Source organism: Euprymna scolopes, chromosome 11, assembly GCF_053919585.1.
Source record: "Euprymna scolopes isolate OS-2025 chromosome 11, ASM5391958v1, whole genome shotgun sequence".
Lineage (NCBI taxonomy): Eukaryota > Metazoa > Mollusca > Cephalopoda > Sepiida > Sepiolidae > Euprymna > Euprymna scolopes.
In genome coordinates, this window is record NC_136492.1 from 36,961,763 (window position 1) to 36,984,816 (window position 23,054).

At 34.3% G+C, this 23,054-nt stretch overlaps 1 protein-coding gene across 6 annotated transcripts in view; it reads left to right on the forward strand.

Moving 5' to 3' along the window:
• LOC145287834 (Na(+)/H(+) exchanger beta-like) overlaps positions 1–23,054 on the forward strand; it is a 1,099,100-nt gene that overhangs the window by 790,379 nt on the left and 285,667 nt on the right. The window lies entirely within an intron of this gene.

A 23,054-nucleotide genomic window follows, 5' to 3' on the forward strand; every position in this document is an offset into this window, starting at 1 on the left:
CCATTGCTATTGGTGGCAGAGAAGGTTTCTTGTAATTATTGAAGGAAACCAGTTTAGTCATGGCAGCATTGAATGTGACCATCCGTTCATGTCCCCATTCAACTACAGATTGGAGGTCATCCACTAGTGTTTTTGCCATTTCTTTAGTTATGTGTTCATTTGTTTTCCTGTCATGCCTGTTATAGAGTGTGGTGTCATCAGCATATATACCCATCTCAGAGGCAATTTTGTCGGGGAGGTCATTAATGAATATTAGGAACAAATCTAGATTAAACTGTTTCTCATCGGAGAAAATTACATTTTCCCACTTCTCTTCATCCCAAGTCTGGTATTATTTAAGTCGGTTAGTTTTGCGTTGTTCAAGAAGACGTGGTTTCTACAGTCGCTTTAAATGATTGAAACCCTTCATTTTCAGATGCCTTCTGATGGTTTTAGGACTACATTCTGCTGCTGTTTGGCTTTTCAATCGACTTGAGCTCATACTGGATTTATTAAAAAACTTCTTCTGATACGGCGATCCAGTGATGGGGTTATTTTTTATTTTTTTATTTATTTATTTATTTATTTATTGGTCGACCTGGACTCTTTTTGTGCCCATATTGAATTGGGTTTCTTAAAAAGTTTGTGATGACCGTTTTGCTACGATTCACTTCGTTTGCAATGGATCTATGATGCTTTCAATAAGTTTCAAGATTTTTCAGATCGAAACTTATATATATATATATATATATATATATATATAGCTGAATGTCTGTGTGTGGGTCTGGTCACGAATAGGCTCCTATATGGTTGACTATTATAGAAAACTGATTCCATATAATGATAGAAGATGTATCGAGACACAGAAATGGGTATGTTTTGTCTGGCATAATGATGATTTATTAAAATTGTGGCGTCTGCGTACGCACCTAGTCCACAAAGTATGGACATAAAAAATTTAAATTAAAAAAAAACGTTTACAAGTTTTTTGATATACAGGGTGGTCAAAAAGTCAGGTAACATTTTAAAGAAAAACGATATTAGCAATACACGTATATTTAAGTACCATACATTGAAATATAAAATGAAACAAACATGAAATATGTTTATTTTGTTAATTGTCGTCCATTTCTCTCTATCAATCGCTGGAAGCGATTAACCACTGATTGTGTAACACGTGTAATCATGTCAGCTGATATCCGCGCAATCTCCTCTTCAATAAATAACTTTAAAGACGCTATTGTATCAGGCCTCTTGCCATAAACGCTATCCTTTACATAGCCCCAAAGCCAGAAATCAGGAGGGGTAGTTTATATATTACACTCAAATATTTAAACAAATAATATTAAACGAATAGAGATTATAATGGATCATATTGTTTTTTCTACCTTTAACATGTTACCTGACTTTTTGACCACCCTGTAGATGTACATAATAATAGTTTTATAAGTATGTTTTAACTTAAATAGGGATGGTATAATAAAATTGTGGGGTCTGCGTTCGCGCCTGGTCTCCATAGAATGGAAATAGGTACAAACTTTAATAAAGACTTTTCATATCTATCTGCGTAAGAATACTTTGATAATTATGTTTCAGTTTGAAGAAATATGGTATAATAAAATTATGGGGTATTAGTTCGCGCCTGACCTACATAAAATGGAAATATGTCACAAAGTTTAACAAGGTTTTTAATATAGATCCACAGAATGTTGTGATAAGTGTTTCAGTGTGAACAGGTATGGTATAATAAATTATGGGGGTTTATCTATTTTATTTTTACTTTCATCATATTTTGCTTTAGTTTTGATACCCCCAAATTCGAAGCTATCTCTTTACAACCCTTCCTTTTCATAACCTATCATACTTTCATAAATCATTTTCTGTAGGCTGTTTTTGAACCCAGTCAACGACGGGTACTTTTGTTAATATATATATATATATATATATATATATATATATATATATATATATATATATATAAGTGTTTGTCTGTGTACATTTCTCTACACAATAACTCTGTCAATTTTTAGTCTACAGACTCAAAATATGATATACAGGGTACTGAGATTTGGGAAAATCATGTAATCCGTTTTCGACCCGGAATTTAAAGTAGTAAAGTGTCAAAGTTCAACAATTTCACCTTTCATAACTCTACCAAACTCCTCCGCCGATTTTTTGTCTAAACACTTGAAATTTTAGATATAGGTTCCCTGGACATGGATCTAACTTAATAACTTGATTTGAGCCCAAAACAATAAATCTTAAGGGGTCATACTGGGGTCAAAGTTTTAAAAAATGTGATCTCTGCGGTCTAAAATTTGAAATTTTACATAAAGGGTATATAGAGATAGGGCAACCTTTTTAATCGGTTTCGTTCAAAGATTTGAGCTACCAATATATAAATGTATGTATGTATGTTTTTATGTCTGCCTAAAACAAACAATGACGACAGATTTAAACAAGATGAGTATTGTTTTGAAACTCGACCCTTCAGACGACAAATACCGAAGAATTGGCTAAAAACATTAATTTCTTTATCCTCAAGCGAGCATTTTTCTACAGGGAGGGGGTTGCTTTTTTCGCCGATATTTTCGAAAGTCATCCCCTCTTTTCGATTGACTAGCCTTGATTTAAACCTATGTAATTTTCGGTTTGGCGGTTGTCGCAACAGCAAAGACGTCACGTTTTTTTTACGTTCTTTTCCTCCTTCGCAGTATGGGTTCGAGCCTGCCTTCTTACTGACACTTTTTTTTTTTTTTGCTCAACACACACCTCCAAACACTCGGGCAACGTCGGGCTGAAATGTTAGTATATCTATAAAAGTGGCAGTGTCTGTCTGTCTGTGTACATTTCCCTACACAATATCTCTGTCAATTTTCAGTATACAAACTCGAAATTTGATATATAGGGTATTGAGATTTGGAAAAATTTTTGTAATCCGATTTCGGACAGAAATTTTGCTGTTAAGAGGTCAAAGTTCAACGATTTAACCTTTGAGAACTCTATCAAATATATAAATGTATGTATGCATGTATGTTTGCATGTCCGCCCAAAACTTTCGACAGATGCGAGGGATTTTCACAAGATTTATATTGTTTGTAAGCTCGACCTTTCAGACGACAAATATCGAAAAATTGGCTAAAAACATTAATTTTTTCACCTTCAACTGAGCACTTTTCTACAGGGAGGGGTCGCTTTTTTCGCCGATATTGTCGAAAGTCATCCCCTCTTTTCGATTGTCTAGCCTTAATTTAAACATACGTCACTTGCGGTTTGGCGGTGGTGTAACAGCAAAGACGTTACGTTTTCCCCCATTCTTTTCCTCCTTCGTGGTAGGAGTTGGAGCCCGTCTAGTGTAGTTCTAGGTGGTTAGGACTCCCACCAAATTCCTGCGATTCAGCTCTCTTCATTTTCACGAAGACAAGGTTGATCTGACGTTGGATAAACAGTTGTTAGTCTCTTCTATCTTCTTTCTTCCGCTGAAAAAGACAATTCAACTTGGTTGTTTTTCTTTCTTTTAAGTTCACTTGTAAGTATTAATAATAATGATAATTGACGGTGGTTGTAGTTTTTGTAAGAAATTCGTGAATCCCTCAATCAAGGCTTTCTAGACATATGCAATGTTTTGATAGCGTTTGGCATTAAGGTCTACTTCACATGATTTCCAGCTATGGAATAGTCGAAAATGTTCTTTCATTCATTAAATCATTTAGCTCTGATAGTCGTCAATGCTTCAAAATCAGAACCTTATGGTATCAACGCTGAGGTCCCTCGGAATTCAATCCTAGGCCCAACTTTCTTCCTGATCTTCATCAATGATCTCTCAAATTATATTCTTAGATCATTCGAATAAATTTATGCAGACAACACCGCAATCTATGGCAACATTTTAAAGACCGGCAATGACTAAGATCTTTCTGATTCTCTCTCTTCTGATATTGAGCATGTGGTGCAATGGGGAAAAAGCTTCTTTATTTTTATCATAATCGTTCTGATCTCCATCAGGCTTTAATTGAAATGAATAGCTTCCGTCTTGCCGCAATATCATGTCTGGAAAAGCTTCTGAGACTGACCTTCATTTCTGATCTGAAATGGGACACTTGCATCAAATCTGTTGCCAAGATCGCTGGGAAAATGGTTGGCTCATTCTACTGCTCTAATATGTATCTCACTGCCGATGCAATCTTCTATTTTTATAAGAGCCAAGTGTGTGCTAAACTGGATTACTTTTGATATATCTGTGCCCTTTTCTGTTAGTTGCAACCTCTATCCCTCAGAAAAGCCGGTTTCTGCTCTATCATTATTTTCATGACAAGCCTGAGCTCCAATCCATGGTCCCCACTTGCCAAACTTTCACAAAACACTCGACTAGCTACAGCAATTATCAACAATTTCCTCCACTCTCTATCTGTGCATAAATCTAAACGCATATTCCACGAACAAACGAACTGCCCGCCTGCGAAACACTATTTCACTGGTCTGCTTCCCGGCTGACTACAATATAGTAGCATTCAAGTCCAAAGTAAACGATTTCTTTATTAAGATCCTTATCCATATCGCTTTAATGATTTGCCATCGAATAAGTTCTAAATACAGGTCATTAATAGGCGAACATTTTATAAATAACCTCTGCCTCCAATTTTAATGTTTACTTTTTTCCACTCACATTCAAGTATAGCATAACTGCAAAACATTGTAGGTTTAGAGTGGGGATTACTCTGTGTGGAATTGGGGTGAGGGTTATTGTTTTTCTAACGATACTTTTACACACCACAAAAAAATATTCTAAAAAATGAAAAATATGTCATAGTAAATTCCTCCACGCTCATAGTTAAGAAAGAAAAAAATTAAATTGGTAGATTAAAAAATGCCACCATCTCAATTCCTCGTTCCAAAATGTAGGAAGCATTCAATTTGTGTTGAATTAATACTTTGAAATGTAAAATACTTTGTTTTTGTAATATTTTTCTTGGTAATATATTTGCAAAGTGTTTGTGTGTATTTCCAAAAGCAAATTCGCTCCCACAAAAAATAAGAAAAAACCTCATACAAGAAGACGTTTCTCCGGAAATGTACGTTTTCTCTCTCTCTCTCTCTCTCTCTCTCTCTCTCTCTCTCTCTCTCTCTCTCTCTCTCTCTCTCTCTCTCCACATATATGTGTATGTGATCGGGTTTCTATGCGTATGTGTGTGTGTACACATATATTTATATATGCGTATAAGTAATAAAATTCATGCATGTTTTATATGTATGTATATATGTGTGTGTGTGTCTGCGTGTATGTCTGTGTGTGTTTATATATATATTTTTACTTACACCATAGGTATAATATATATGTATAAGTAAATACACACGTATAATTTACTATACTGTTCCATTTGTGAAAATCAACGATAGATAAGAGAAAGAATGACACTTTAGCTTCCGCTTTAATAATCATAAAACAACAATTCGGCAAACATCTTCCTATGCTCCACCAGCAGGCCACTCCAGTTTACCTTGGCATACATTAAAAAACATTAATTGCCTCTTGATAGACTCTGATTTCCCCTCAATAAAAAATCGCAGTTAAAAAGAAATTCAATTGATAACACACTAAACATAGGTTTAATACAAACATTTAGTTTTCTGAAACCACACAAATATTTGCGCAAACATAAATAATATTACATGATTACTTACAACTACATATATGTATATGCGTACGTATAAACCTATATATATATATAACGACATTTTTATTTCCTCTATTCTGAACACACAAATGTATTATTATTATTATTATTATTACTATTATTATTATTATTATTATTATTATTATTATTATTATTAGTTGGAACAGGAAATATCACAAAACCATGGGCGGATGAGGAAAGAAGAGTACTGTGGGAATGCTTTGTAAGATGTGGAAGTACCAAATCTGGTGAATATATCCGAAAAATAGGAAGAATGAGAATCGAGAGGAGGAGGAGGAGGAGGAGGAGGAGGAGGAGGAGGAGTAAGAAGTGTCGCGAGTTTGGTATCCCAGTTAAAACAAATTAAAAATAACAACCTTCTTTCAGTGATTTCAAGAGAAGAGATTGAATGGATGGTTAGGAATGAAATGAATAACGAAAGTAAAATTGATGAAACTAGCTCTGATTAAAGATCTGAAAGACTGGAAGTGCAGAAGGGAAATGTAAGCGATGGTGGGAGGCGGGTAACTGAAGAGGAATGGAATCCTATGGTTAGGAGAAGTGATGAGAAGGAGTTTGAAGGATCTAAGGCAGATGAGATCATTGACTCTGAGACAATGGAACCAGTGAAAGGAGCAGATGTGTGGAGAAGTGGTGATGAAGTTCGAACTTTGACTTTTGTAGAAAAAGAAGTACTTCAGAAGTTAAGAGAGATTCTTCTTGGAGACGATATCATAAATATTCCAAGCATGAAGAGTAGTGATAGGCGGAATGTTAAAAGCGAGGTAAAAATAGTGCAAGGAGTAATTCACAACATCATAAGAAAGAACATATTGATTACGGAACTTAACACGCTTCTGTATGCAGCATCATACGATATTGCGAATCGTTTTGGCTTAATACAGAAGAAAAAGAGAGAAATGAAGCATAGAAGGCCACACTGGCAGATGCGGCTTGAAGAAAGTATTAAACGGTGGCAGAAAAACATTGGTAGAATCGAAGAAATAAGAAAAGGAGTTAAACTAGGAGAGAAAGCGAAGGACAAGCTTGAAACGAGGTACAGATTGCTTGAAAAGGGAACGATGAGCGTTCTAACAATGCTGAAAGAGAAGATTCGCACTGGTGATATGAAAATTTGGAACTTTGTTGGAAAAAGTATTACGTTTCGGCAGAACAACCTTTTCCGGAACAATCAGTCTCAGCTGTATAAAGAGTTTAAATTAAAACAATCAGTCTCAGCTGTATAAAGAGTTTAAATTAAAACATCCGGGAAATAACAACACTCCAAATGCAAAAGATGCCAGGAAGTTCTGGAGTGGGATTTGGTCTGTCGAAGGGTGATAAATTAAGAAGACTAGCTGGTTGGGAGAGGTCAGAGAAAGGCTATCAGGAATACAGCAGATGAAGAACGTTGAGATAACTATCGATGACGTTAAGGCTGGCATACGAAGGATGACAAACTGGAAGGCACCTGGTCCAGATGGAATGATGGCTTCTAGTTTAAACCGTTTCAATACCTTTATCCACCTATGGCTGCTGCCCTGCAAAGGATCGTAGAGTCGGGAGGTGTCCTTGATTGGCTTGTGAAAAGAAGAATAATACTGATTATGAAAGATCCTGCAAAGGGAACAAATGCCAATAATCATAGACCAATTACATGTCTGCCACTGATGTGGAAACTGTTGATTGGAATCTTTGCGGAGAAAATTTATGAACATCTTGAGAGTAATGGTGTTTTTACTGATGAACAGAAGGGGTGTCGGAAAGGATCAAGAGGTACCAAAGAGCAACTACTGATTGATAAAGCATTGATGCAGGATGCAAAGAAAAAGAAGAGGAATCTGAGCGTAGCATGGATTGATTACAGCAATGGTTCCTCATTCATGGATACGTGAAACACTATTGATGATGAAGGTTGCTGAAAATGTGGTTGGGCTTTTGGAGACAAGTATGGCTCAATGGAAAACGGTGCTGACAGCAAACAGAGGGGAGATGGGGCAGGTTGGCATTAAATGTGGAATATTTAAGGGAGATTCGTTATCGCCACTTCTTTTGTAATGATAATGATGCCACTGAGCATCCTCTTGAAGAGAGAAAAACTGGGGTATAACTTTGGATCTGGTGACAGGCGCTTCAACCATCTCCTGTTTATGGATGATTTGAAAATATTCGGTAGAAATGAAAAGGAAATGAAGAGACTGATAGAACTTGTGGGGACATACTCAGAATACATTGGGATGGAGTTTGGGATTAGTAAATGCACAGTGCTGGTGATGAAAAGAGGATGTAAAGGTTCATTCGAATGGAATAGTGCTGTCAAATGGAGAAATAATAAAAGAGATATAACATACATGGTATAAGTATTTGGGAGTGTTGGAGGGTGTAGGCATCATAAACAGAGAAATGAAGGAGGAAGTCAGGAAGGAGTATCTTAGAAGAGTGAAACTAATTGCGAAGTTGAAACTGTATGGAGGAAACCTAATGAAAGTGGTGAATGCATGGGCAGTCAGTGTTTTGAGATAGAGTGTGGGAATTTTAGAATGGTCTGACAAGGATTTGCATGCCATGCATATCAAAACAAAAAAAGTTTTAACAATGTTTGGTATATTTCACATTCGAAGTAGCATAGCAAGGCTGTATCAAAAGGGGAAAGATGGTGGGAGAGGATTGAAAAGTATAAAAGATTGTGTTAGAACCGAGGAGACGTCGTTGAAGGAGCACGTGGTTAGAAGTGAGGAGTGGATGTTTAAGGTTGTGGCCAATGAAGTGGAGGTATGTGAGACCAAGGCTGATTATGTGAAACGTATGGAGAGAGAAAGGGCAGAGGAACTGGCTAGGAAGAAAATGCATGGAAGGTTCTTCCATGATATAGCAGAAGTGGCTGATGAAAGATCATGGCAATGGCTAAGAGCTGGGTATCTGGCTAAAAGTACTGAAGCTTTTGTTTATGCAGCACAAAAGCAGGCATTAGGAGCATGATTGTTATAAAAGTGGTTCTAGGAGAGGAAGTTGCTGCAGCATCCCTGATTTGTAGTAAGACTTCAGAGTCAATTGCACACCTTGCTTGGACTGGCCCAGAGAGTACCACAAAAGACACGATCGCATGGGACTCTGGATATATTGGGAGGTGTGTAAGAGTGTTGGGGTGAAGTGTGATGGAAAATGGTTTGAGGAGGTGCTTCATGAAGTGAGAACAAGATAGGATGGCAAGGTAGAGGTATGGTGGGGCAAAAGTGTCATAACGACCAAGCAATTGGAACATAATCGTCCAGATTGGGTCGTCATCGACAAAGTCTCAAAAAACTGACAGATTGTAGACTTTTTAATACCCTGGGACAAGAATGTGAGAGAGAAAGAGGATGAGAAGTGGAGCAATTATGCTCCATTGGCCTTGGAGATAAGGCGTATACACGGGGTTAAAACACAAATAATCCCGGTCGTAGTTGGTACGTTAGGAGTAGTATCAAGTCGTCTGGAAGCACAATTGAAAAAAACACAAATCCCCGATGTTTTAAGCGGCCTTCATACCTCTGCAATTGTAGGTACCACCAACATCCTTAGAAAACCCCTTGATCTTTGAAGCTCCTGGTTTGAAACCGGGATTGAGGGAAATCCTCTGGAAATTAATCGTTGATAAATTAAATCATTATTATTATTATTATTATTATTATTATTATTATTATTATTATTATTATTATTATTATTATGTATTTATTTTTATTCGTTAATTTTTATTTATTTACTTATTTAATTCACTAACCTTTACTTCCCACGCAATATTTTCATAAGTTCCTTTCTAGTTATCTGATTAGACTTTCTCCAATATATATGCTAATCACATGTCCGTCCGTCTGGGAAAACATGAAATGCAACAAAATAAATAATCATAAAAAATTCCAATATTATTTCAGCTTTACAAATAAACTATTTCTACATTAAATGTCGGTCAACACTACTTTATAACCACAGATACTTTAAATCCTTCACAACATTTCTGAACAGATATATTCGTGAAATTATTACATACCTTGATTAATTAATCTATCCACTTATATTATCTTCTCTTATGGTTTTCTTCTTGCTTAACCATCATTATTGTTATTATTGTTATTATTGTTATTATTATTATTGTTATTATTGTTAGTATTGTCATTATTATTATTATTATTATTGTTATTATAGTCATTATTGTTATTATTGTTATTGTTATTATTGTTATTATTATCATTATTATTATTGTCATTATTGTTATTATTGTTATTATTACTATTATTATTATTGTCATTATTATTATTGTTATTATTGTTATTGTTATTATTGTCATTATTATTATTGTTATTATTGTTATTGTTAACACTACTGTTACTTATGTTTACTATATCATTTATACATTTTAGGTCAATATCCCCACTTGTCTATTTACTTCATTCTATGCACGTGTGGATGTATATATTAGTATATTTTTATGTGTGTATGTGTGTATATATATATATATATATATATATATATATATATGTATTTGCCCATGTTTATATATTTATGTTTGTGTTTTGAGTGCGTACTCGTGTGTGTATGTGTGTGTGTGTGTGGGTGTGTATGTGTGTGTATAGTAATGTGAACGTTTTGCAATGGAACTGTCATTCAAAAAAATCCAAGTGATTATAATTATGTCTCCGTCATGTAAACATAACTTTAATATTAATAATTAATATTATCTAATAATGTAATAACAATTATTATATAATAATTTAATAATTAATATTATCTAATAATGTAATAACAATTATTATATAATAATTTAATAATTAATATTATCTAATAATGTAATAACAATTATTATATAATAATTTAATAATTATCATTACCTAATAATATGAAAAGTATTATTATCCAATCATGTAATAATTACAATTATCTAATAATGTAAAAATTATTATTAACTAATAATGTAATAATTATTATTATCTAATAATAAAATAATTACTATTATCTAATAATGAAATATTTTATTTAATAATAGATAGATTATTATTATTAAATAATGTAAAATTATTAACATCTAACAATGTAATAATTATTATTATCCAATTACGTCATAATCATTAATATTAAATAATATAAAAATTATTATTATCTAATAATATAATTATTATTATCTAAGAACTTAATAAGTATTTTTATCTAACAATGAAATCATTATCATTATTTAACATTGTAATAATTATTATCTAAAAATGTAATAATTATTATCTAAAAATGTAATAATTATTCTTATCTTAAAATGTAATAATTATTATCTAGCAATAAAATAATTATTACTCTTTAGCGATGTAACGATTATTATTATCGAAAATGTAATAATTATAATTATCGGAAAATGTAATAATTATTATTATCTAATGATGTAATAATCATTATTATCTAATGATGTAATAATTATTATTATCTAAAGATAATAATAGTCTAATAAATTAAACATTATTATCTAACCACGTAAGAATTATTATTTACAAATGTAATAATTATCTTAAAACGTAATAATTATTATTATATAACAGCGTAAAAATTATTATTATCTAACTATGTAATAATTATTATTATCTAACAATCGAATAATTATTATTATCTAAAAATGTAATAAGTATTATCTAATAAACTCAAAATAATTTTTATCTAAAATGTAATAATTATTATTATCTAAAAATGTAATATTTATTACTATCTCACAATGATATAATTATCATATAACAATATATTAGTTATTATTAGATAACAATAAATAATTATTGTTATCTAAAAATATAATAATTATTATCTAATAAACTCAAAATAATTATTACCTTACAATGTAATAATTATTATCTAATAATGTAATACTTATTATCTCATAATGTAATAATTATTATCTGACAATGTAATAAATGTTAACTAACAATATAATAATTATTATTATCTAACAATGTAATAATTATTATTATCTAAAATGTAATACTAATTGTCAATTAATTCAAAATTATTATTATCTTAAAACGTAATAATTATTATTAACAATGTAAAAATTATTATTATCTAAATTTTTAATAGTTTTTCTCAATGTAACAGTTATTGTCTAAAAATGTAATAATAATTATCTAATCTATTCAAAATCATTATTATCTAACAGTTTTATAATTATCATCTAAAAATGTAATAATTATTATTAACTAACAATGTAAAAATTATTATTATCTAATATTTTAATAATTATTCTTTAACAATGTTACAATTATTATATAACAATGCATTAATTATATTAATCACTAGGAGTTTTGACACAAACCATCATCCTAGAATTCTCTTTGTGAGCAACCTGTGGTGTTCAGTAGAGTCTGTGTGACAACAAGTCTCTCTAGTACACGACACCTATTTTGTTAACCTTGGCAAATTTATTTATGTTATCGTAACAGCCATTTACCATTGATTTCTCGTTGGTAGTGACCATTGTTCTTCACTGGAATTTGAATGGCAATACGCCCCCACAAGGTGCCAGCCTACCTCCCAGAGGTCTAGTTAGCGCTTTCTTTCCTCGGTTTTTACATCCTTCTTGATCCTTCTTGGTTATTTGGTATGGTGCCAGTTTATGCCGACACAACATTTGCGGGGAGGGAATGTGGCTGTTCGGTTACAATTATACTGTTACAGCTTTTATAATTTCATGTAGTGTTTCTTTGTGTTTTACATTTGTAACAGTTTCTATATGTCCGGCTCAAACTTGTAGTTCATGCATAGGTATCTGCATTCAAGGGTTTTCTTTATTATTTCAGCCGTTCTCATTATTATCTTTAGTATATTATAGGCCATTCCTCTGATTCCAATCTCTTCTATTCTTTTTTCAAAGATTTTCGAGAATGTTCCTAGTGCTCCTACTATTATTGGTTGACTTTCCATATCCTTTGGAATTCTCTAATCAGTTCCATGTCTCGGTCTGCTTGATATTTACTCTATGGTCTACTGAAACACCGAAATCTGGCAACTTCTTGTTAACTAAATTTTGCCTTCTTGCTTTATTGGTTTATATATTTATATATCTATGTCCTATAAGATTCTGTGACTTCCGTTTTCAAATGCTGCTGCCAGTTTGTGCTTGTAAAAATTGTGTGGATGTTCAAGATGCCGTTGTCTGCATAATTCCTGGTGTACTGCTTTTGCCACTTATTCGTGTCTATTTTTATATACTTTTGGAGCTAGTTTGCTGCATTCGCTGATTATGTGTTTTGGTTTGGTCTATTATTATTATTATTATTATTATTATTATTATTATTATTATTATTATTATTATTATTGGCTCATATGGACCTTTCACATAAGTCAACAAACGATCTGATTGGAGACCTGTGATGTTCTCTGGAAGCTGAGTGACAACATGTCTCCCCAGACGTCCAGCTCTCTCCACCTCCTTCGATAGCATTTGCAAATAAATTTGCATCATCGCAACAGCATCTTACCATTGATTTCTCGCTTGCATTGGCTATTGGTTTAAGACTGGAATTTGAGTGGCACTAAGCCTCCACAAGATCTCAGTTCTCTTCGCGCTTGTCCAACGGAGGTCTGGCCAGTGCTCCCTCCTCGATCTTTCCATCCTCCTTGACCATTCTCGGCTCTTTGGTATCACTTTTCTGCTGGGGGAACGGTGATGAAACAATGGAGGGGATGCATGATGGGGATGTAGAACTAGTAGATCTGCAGCTTCGGTGTTCTTCATTCCCTGTAATGCTTCTTCGTTAAATTGTCTTGTGTTATTCTCTGCATTTTTCGGAATTGTTCATAGTGCTTCTACTATTATCGGTACTATTTTGATTTTCTTCATCATCCAAATCCCTTTTAACCCTCTGGCAAGTTTAGTTTTGTATAGTTGCTTCGTTTCTCCTTTTTCTTTCATACTCACCCTGTGGTTAGCTGGGGCAGCAAAGTCTACGATTTGACAGGATTTCTCTTTCTTGTTAATTATTACGACATCTGGTCTTCTTGCTTGGATGGGTTTGTCCGTCTGTATGTCCATGACCCATAGGATTTTGTGGTTCTCGTTTTCGAGTGCTGTTGCGGGTTTATTGCTTGTGCCATTTATCTGTACGCTCAAAATGCAGCCGTTTGCACAATTCCCAGTGCACCGCCCTCCCCACTTGGTCATGCCTGTTTTTGTATTCCATTTTGGGCCAGTTTGCTGCATTCACTTACTATATGGTTTATCGTTTCGTCTCTTTGTCCACAGAGTCTGCATTTGCTGTTTTCTTGTATTTTATCGATCCTTGCTTTGATATGATTAGTTCATATCGAATTATCTTGTGCTGCAGTTATTAGAGATTCAGTTTCTCGGTTTATATGTCCTTTCACATCCATGTCCAAGTGTTTTCGTTATTCTCATCTTTTGTCATTCTTATGAATCTTCCGTAGAGTTGATTCTCTTCCCATTTCTCTTTTCTCGTTTTGTCATTTGTCTCTCTGTTTTCTGTTTTGTTGGTTTTCTCTGTGTCTCTCACTGCCATAATTATCCTTTCAGTGTTTTGCATTATGTATTTTTCTAGTTCTTTTTTTTTATATGTCCTTCACACAGTCTTCTATTGAGATCAGTCCTCTCCCTCCGTCTTTCCTTTTCATGTAGAGTCTGTCAATATCGTCCTTTGGGTGTAGTGCATTATGCATGGTCATGAGTTTCCTGGTATTCTGATCGAGCTGTCTCAGTTCTTCTTTTGCCCATCCTATAAACGGTCCAGAGTATCTCACTAGTGACACTGCCCATGTATTTATATCTTTTATTAGGTTTCTGCTATATAATTTTGTTTCCAGGAGTTTTCTTGATCTCCTGAGGTATTCCTTTCCAATTTTCTCTTTCATGTCTGTTGCTCTGATGGTGTCCGCTTCCAGAATTCCCAAGTATTTATAGTTGTCTTGTTCTCCTAGTGCCCTCATTTTTGTTTGGTTGGGTAGTTCCATGCCGTCTGTCGTTTCCCATTTCCCTTTTTTATAACTAGTAGTGCGCACTTTTCCATTCCAAATTCCGTTTTCCTGCTTTCCGGCTGACTACAATATTGTTGTCTTCAAGTCTAATGTAAATAAGTTCTTGATGAACCGTTCCATATAAGTTATCAAATTTACCAAATTTTCATTACTAATGATTACTATATTGTCCAATTTCTACTGTACACTCTTTAACCCTTATCCTTGAGTGGCCTTTTGGCCTTGATAATGTGGTGAAGCCTATGTAAAAAAAAAAAGAATCGCTCATCCCCCTCTCAGTACAGACCAATAAGTCTCCTGTGCGTCATGAGTAAGTTGCTGGAATCTGTGTTAAATACAGAAGTAATCAACCATCTCAACAAAAATAACCTTCTTAGTGACACTCAATATGGTTTCCGTTCTGCTAGATCTACAGCAGATGTACTTACAGTTATATCTCATAAGATGATTAGCAAATCTCTCGACGGAGGCAACCTTTCTAGGGCAATTGCTCTTGACATATCTAAGGCCTTTGATAGGGTATGGCATAAAGGTTTACTTCATAAGATCTCTAGCTCTGGTATTGCTGGAAATGTCTTCTCAATTATTAAATCATTTCTTTCTGATAGGTTCATAAGAGTAGTAGTTGAGGGGCAAAAATTAGAAGCTCACAGTATTAATGCCAGTGTCCCTCAGGGGTCCATCCTGGGCCAAACTCTTTTCCTGATCTACATTAATGATCTTCCAAATCACATCCTTACATCATTTGTAGACATTTATGCTGACGACACTACCATTTATGGTAGCACATCTAAGACAGTAAACGACCAAGTTCTCTCCAATTCTCTCTCCTCTGATCTTGAACACGTAGTACAATGGGGTAAGGAGTGGCTGGTTACTTTTAATGCATCTAAAACCAAGCTTCTCTCTTTACATCATCAACATTCTGATCCACATCTGGCATCAATTGAAATGAATGGCTCTCGTCTTCAGGAGGCCTCAAGTTTTGACAAGCTTCTTGGCTTGACCTTTACTCCTGATCTTAAATGGAACACGTACATCAAATCTGTTGCCAAGGCCGCTGGAAAAAAGGTGGAATCTTTCTATCGATCCGGTAGATATCTCACTGCTGATGCAATTCTCTATCTATATAAGAGCCAGATACGTCCAAGGATGGAATACTGTTGCCACATCTGGACAGGAGCTGCTAGAAAGGACTTGTCCTGCCTTGATAGAGTTCAAAATAGACTTCGTAGCCTCGTAGGAGATGTCCTTTTCTCTTCCCTTCAACCTCTATCTCACAGAAGAGATGTTGCGAGTTTGTCGCTGATGTATCGTTATTTTCATGGAAAGTGTTCGACTGAGCTTCAATTTATGGTCCCCCCTCGCCAAACTTTCACAAGAAACACTCGTCTAGCTGTAAACACTATCAATAATTCCCCCCACTCTTTATCTGTGCCTAAACCTAAACGTAGATTCCATGAACAAAGTTTCTTTCTTAGAACTGCACGCCTGTGGAATTGTCTTCCGTTTTCCTGCTTTCCGGCTGACTACAATATGGTTGTCTTCAAGTCTAACGTAAATAAGTTCTTGATGAACCGTTCCATATAAGTTATCAACTTTACCAAATTTTCATTACTAATGATTACTATATTGTCCAATTTCTACTTTACACTCTTTAACCCTCATCTTTGAGTGGCCTCTTGGCCTTGATAATGTGGTGATGCCTATTTAAAAAAAAAAAAAAAAAAAATTCCATTTGGATATCTTGGCTGAAGATCTTGGTAGTGTTAATTAATGTCTCTAGCTCCTTTTCGGTCCTTGCAAAAAGTTTCAGATCGTTCATGTACATCAGGTGGTTCATTTTTTCCTCTCTATTGGGGAACTTGTATCCGGCTTGGCACTTTCTCAGAATACTATTCAAGGGCATCATAGTTATGATGAAGAGTAATGATGATAATGAGTCTCCTTGGAAGATGCCTCTTTGTATGTTAATTTCTGTTATGTGTTGTCCATCAGCTGTCAGTTCCAGTCTCCATGTTTTCATTGTATTTTCTATTACGTTGATGATCCCGCTTGGTATTTTATACATTTTTAGGCATTCTATTATCCATGCCTGGGGGATCCTGTTGTACGCTTTTTTATAGTCGACCCATGCCATGGCTAAATTTTTCCTCCTCCTTTTTACCTCTTTTAGAATCTTTTGATCAACATATAGCAGATTATGTGTTCCTCTTTTCCCTTTTTGGCATCCTTTCTGTTCCTCGGGGATGAGTCCATGGTTATTCAGTGAGTGGTAGATTTGTTTCCTCAGTTGTGCTGTCAGTATCTTCCACATGGTGGGTAAGCACGTGATTGGCCTATAATTGCTGGGGACGGTTCCCTTCTCCGTGTCCTTCTGTAGCAGTGTCGTTCTATCATTTGTCATCCAGTCTGGCACGTTTGCTTCCTGTATACATCTTCTCAGGTTTTGGGCTAGCCTTTCATGTAAGGTTGTGAATTTTTTGAACCAGTATGCATGTATTCCGCCGTGCCAGTTTACCATTTTCCTATGGTTTTCTTTAGGGTTTCCTTGCTGATTTCATTCATTGTTCCTTCTTTGATTTGTTGTAACTCTTCTTTCATGTCTTTCAGCAATTCAGCATTTTTATTGTGATCTCATCGCGCTTCCCATATGTTATTCTAGTAAAGTTTTGTTTCTGTCGGATTTGGTTGTTCTGTTTTTGTTTTTCCTCCGTTCACATTTTTGTAGGATTGGAGTTCATTAGTTTCAAATGTTCTGTTTTTATTTTTTGGTCCAGTTCTTCATGTTTCTTGTTTAGCCTCTCCCTGAGAGTTACATTTCTAACATTCCGTTTTCTCCACATTGCTTTCTTCCTGTTGATCATTTTGGTTTCTTTTTTATGTTTGTGTATTTGGGTTTTTAAGCTTATTTCCCATCCAGGTTTTGTCGGTCCGCTTGTCCCCGGTTGTTTTTTCTGATTTGAGATTCATACTTACCATTTTGGCGCCTGCGTAAATTAGGTTGTTTAAGTCTGTGATTGTGTTTGTTGGAATATGTGGAAGGAGCTTGTTAACCTTCTCTGTTTCTGTTTTTAATTTCTTCTGCTCTTGGTTCATTAACGATGTGAGCTTTGTTTTTTCTCGTTCATGAACTGCGTCATTTTATTTATTTAATTTGCTTCATTCTCTGTTAGTTCTGTTTCATTGTTCTCGGTTTCAACGTTTGTAGACTTCGGTCTTCGTAGGTCCTGGGCCTTTGGTGTTTTTACTTGTGAGGCTTCAACTTGCGGGTTTTTTCTACATGCGGTTCCGTTGGGGGGGGGTTCTTGTTCAGTTTCCTCATTTATTTTTCGCTGAATTTCTGCAAGTTCTAGTTTAGAGAGCCAACCTTTCTTGGGTATCAGTCTTGTTTGGTCCGCAATTCTTTGTTCTGTCGCTTGGTGGTCACTGGAGAGGTCCGATAGTTCTTTCATTCGTTTCCGATAACCTCCATATCTATATTTAGGATGACTTCTATAATAGCATTCTATTACTAGTCTATTCTCTTTTGTTGTCCATTTCTTTCTTCGTTTTTTCTCCATTTTGATGATTATCATGGCTGTGTTTGTTCGGTATCATTTTGTTTCCTGAAATTAGAGGTTATGCTTACCTGTTCAGCGTCCATGTTATTTGAGTTTCTGAAATTAAGAAGTTGGCCAACATTCGCAGGATGACGACCGGGTCCCCCATGCTGGCTACCGAAGGAGCACCTGCCGATCATGACACCCAGATCTTCTGGGTCCCATGATTTGAATTATTTGTACTTGACATTTTTCATATTTTGGTGTTTGTGGCAACACCGAGCCCAGAATTGTTTTACCAGTGGTTCTGATGCAGGGATAGTGTTTGGCCCCCATGTATACAGGAAGTATCGCGCACTATCACACATACATACAAGGTATAAACAGAAGTTAAAATTAAAAAAAAAACAAATAAATAAATTAAAAAAATAAATAAATAAAAATAAAAAATATTTTTTATTAAAAAGATATATATAAAATAAAAAAATTAAAAAAATTATTAACTAAGTATTCTACTTAGTAAAAGTCGGTAGTAATGCTCTGAAAGAAGGCGTTTGAAGATAGGTCTACCTTACACCATACTGGTTAGCCGCTAGAAATGTTGGATGGGAAGAAGATGAGGAAGGCAATTTCCCCTGATGCTGTGGTAGTATTTAATTCCCTCGTTCTAAGACGGGGCAATTTCTACGTTGATATCGCAAAAGGATTGCTTCCAGTTATAAGTTCGAAGTAACATTTAGCTAAGTTATTCGCCAGTCGCCCGCCTGGCTATATTTCGCATTCATGTTAGAGGATTTTTATTAGTGTCATTTGAATGGACAGACAGAATTATACATTTATATCGCAATAGAGGCTGCTTCCTGAAATAAATTCGAAGTAATAATTAACTTTTTTGTTGTTTTTAAAAAAGACAAACTCACATTTCCTTCCATTCTTTTAGAGAGTTTCGGTGCCTCACACGTGTTAAATCTTCTCTATTAGGACTCGTGTTAAAGTTAATGTCTAGTCGTCGGTCAAGTAGAGTGTAATGATAGGGGTGGGGTCACAGCCCTTTGCTAGTACAAACATACACGCATGTATACATGTACATACACACATACGCAGAATTTCTGCCCGTCTTTGCCAACAAGGAAATAAAAATGAGTTCCTCTTTCTTTTTTTCTTTTTTTTTTTTTTTTTTTGCTTAAAGCCAGTCGCCCCTCTGGACATTTTTCGCATTCATGTTAGAGGATTTTCATTAGTGAAATTTGAATGGACAGACAGAATTATACTATTATGCTGTTTCTATTATTATTATTATTATTATTATTATTATTATTTACTACTATTTTGTTTCTATTACTCATTATACTATTAATTTTAATTTTTATTTTTATAGTTTAATACATTCCTTTCAGTTTCTAAACATTTATATTGAAATCAGTTGTGTTTGATGTCGATTGAGACGAACGCACGTGTGTTTGAAATGGAAAAATTAAAACCAGACAACGTTCTTCTTTAACAAACTATTACGAGAATTTATGTGAACTATTTTGAAAGTTGTACCTATTTACTATGCCTCCCCACAGGACAGAGTTAGACACCAGGGTCGTTTTTTAATGTGGAGAAAAGGTACAAAAATAAAAATTGTCTCAGTCGTGAAGGATTTCTCCTCCACCGAAAGAGAACAAGAAAATGAAGTGCAGCATCTGAAGAACAGATACTACACTTTGATCTTGACCAAAAGGCAAAGAATGAACGCAGCCCAATGAAAAGAATTGCCAGTATTTTCAACGCCTTTCTTCTTCATTTATTTCGCTACATTTTTTAACTAAATGCGTAAAACCGCCCAAAATATCAAGATAAAATGAAATAAATTGAAGGTACTCTTACATAATTTGACCCGAATTCTCGTGAATTCCCGTCAAGCATGGATCGGGAGGGACCGGCAATTATCGGTGTCAGCCGAGCGAGCGCGTCGTAACAGATGCAGACTAATGAAAAAACAAACAAACAAATAAACCGGAAAAAATACCAAAAATACAAATGCATATAATCAAAAATCGGTATACATTTTGTACATTCATCTTAGTTTATTTTTAATTTTTAACTTTTAATCAGCTCATATGCGTGTCACCAACTTGGAATGCTACAATTTTGCTTTCAGTTTCGATTCTAGCTGAGGGAACCCAGATACTTTTTTTTACTTTGAAAATTACTGCTTTCTAATAATATATACGAAATCTGGACGAATTAAAATATCATATTTAAGCGTATTTTACGACCGGACCAAGCCCCCCACCCCACTAGTTATATATATATATTTGCAAGGATGAGATATAGGTAAAATATTTTTACTTGTTTTCTTTTCCTTATAAAGGAAATTGTTTCCATAATGTTTTATTGTTAAAGTGTTTTTTATTCAATAAGTCTGAAAAAATGCTGTTATTGTGAAAATTTTCAAACGACATAACGTTTGAATTTGTCCGAATAGTCTTGAAACAATTGTAACTGACGATGAAATACACTATTTTTGCTATTAACCCATTCTTTGAAGTCTTGGTTTTTGTTAAAACAATATATATATATATATATATATATATATATATATATATATATATATATATATATATATCACCAACAATTGTTATGTATTTTTTAAACTTATTTTATTATTTTATATTTTCATTTTTAATTTTGTAATTATTTCGATCATTTTAATATTTTTGAAATCATCGAAATAGTTTTTAACGCGTTTCGGACGTTCTGTGAAGCGTTCTTTTCAGAAAAGTATTCAACATATAAAATATTTAAAATATATTTAAAATGTATAAATGCGTTTTTGCTGTCTATTTTAGTGATATGTTTCAAAGAGGCGGAAATATCTCTAAATGATTCTGAAAATCTTCATGGGTGTGTTCCGCCCCTAACCTTGCTTATTGGATGTCAGACTATGGTCACTGGGTGCTGCTGTCTTTTGCTTTTCTCTCCCTTACCTTGCGTTTCTCGTTTTTCTCCTTTTCTTTCTTTATTTTTTCTTCTTACTTGAGTGGAAGTGTGGAGCACGTTCGTACTTGGTCAAATAAGTGTGTGTGTGTGTGTGTGTGTGTGTGTGTGTGTGTGTGTGACTGTGTGTTTGTATTTACTTATATTGGTTTGTAGAAATCGTTATTTGGTAGGAATGTTTTCATTCAATTTTGATTTTTAGATTTTAATTTCATTCTATTGTGATTTTCGTGTTTTAGTCGTTTGTATAAAGAGGATATATTTATGGATATACATAAGGCATTTTTTTAGTGTGTCCATTTATTTGTCTCTCCGTGCGGGCAGGGCCAGACACAGGTGGGGAAGATCCTACTCACCAAAAGAGGACAGGCGCAAGAACAACAAGAATAATTGTCTGAGTCACGAAGGATTTCTCCTCCACTGACTGAGGGTAAGAGGGCGAGTACAGTATCGGAACATTACATTATGATTACATAGGTGTTTCTTAGTATTGTTGGTCTCGTAGTAAAGTATGGTTGGTATTGTTAAATGTGTTTCATCAGAGATGGGGAGAAATGTTGTGTCTGTGTGTATGTGTGTGTTTTAATGTGTCGGTTCTGATTTATTGGGGGGGTGTACATGTATATGTACATGCGTGCGAGTGTGTTTGCATTTCATTTGTTTGTGTGTTGATATTAAGCTCTTTTAATTTGTAAGTGGATCTTATTATGAACATTTTTCCTGTGTAAGTAAAAGTATGTTTGGAAGATTGGCATCATTTTGAAGCTATTTCCACTGCATGTATTACGTGTTTTGAAACATAGAGGTATCTGTTATCTGCAATTTTAATGTTGATCTAATGCTGAGGTTTTTGGTGACGCCCTTGTAAGATTTGTTGTATGTTGTGCATCTTAGTGCATACACTACATTTCTGGAAGTGCAATTTAGATTTTTTATTCTGAATGTTTGTGTTGGGTTTTTGAACATGTATTCAAAATAATAATATATTGAACGTGTTTTGATAATAAATAAATAAATTATAAATAATAAATAAAAATAATAATATTTTGAATGTGTATTCAAAATAATAATAATAATAATAATAATAATAATAATAATAATACTATTATTCTGTCACAAACGCCACATTGCTGTTTGTTGTATTTTGTAGTGTGTTGCTTGATATTAGATGAGGTTAGGATGTATTTTAAGTTTTGGGGTTAGCGTTTGATTTTTATTATTTTTGTTGTTTTACGTATGTTGCTTAGTTTATCGTTTTGACTGGGAAGTACAAGGTTTTTTGATATCTCTGTAAAATTCTGGGTTGTTTGAATTGTGAGTAGAAACGTATGCTAGAATTTGTTCTTTGTAGTGCTCTGTGAGTTTCTTAGTTGGTTCTCTGGATTTTTACTACTAGTTCGATACCTTAACGTAGTAGTGTATCCTAAAGTAGTGGGTATCTTTTTTCCGCATGGTTATTTGCAGTGATTTCGGTTGAGTCGAACGTAGGTGTTTGTCTGCTATTATGGTGCAAACTCTGCATGCCAGGGAGTAGAGTATGAATTTTAGACAATTTTGGGGATGGTGGCTTTTGAAGTAGAGGTATTGTTGGGTGTTGTGGGTTTGTGGTAGATGTCTGTGGTTATGTTGTTGATTTTACTTATTACTAGAATGTCTAGTTCTGAGGGATTGATTTTGGGTGTAGATTTTGGAAAATATTGTGGAGCTATCTGATATCCCCCATGTAATTTTCCAGAGGATAAAGCGATCGTCCAGATATCTTTTCCATAACCTTATGAAGAGTATTTTATATTGTTTCGTATTTCTGTTCTATCCTTTGATAAAATGTCTCTTCCGGGTAGGCTAGTGGAAGGGTGGCGTGTGTTGGTGTCATTTTTGT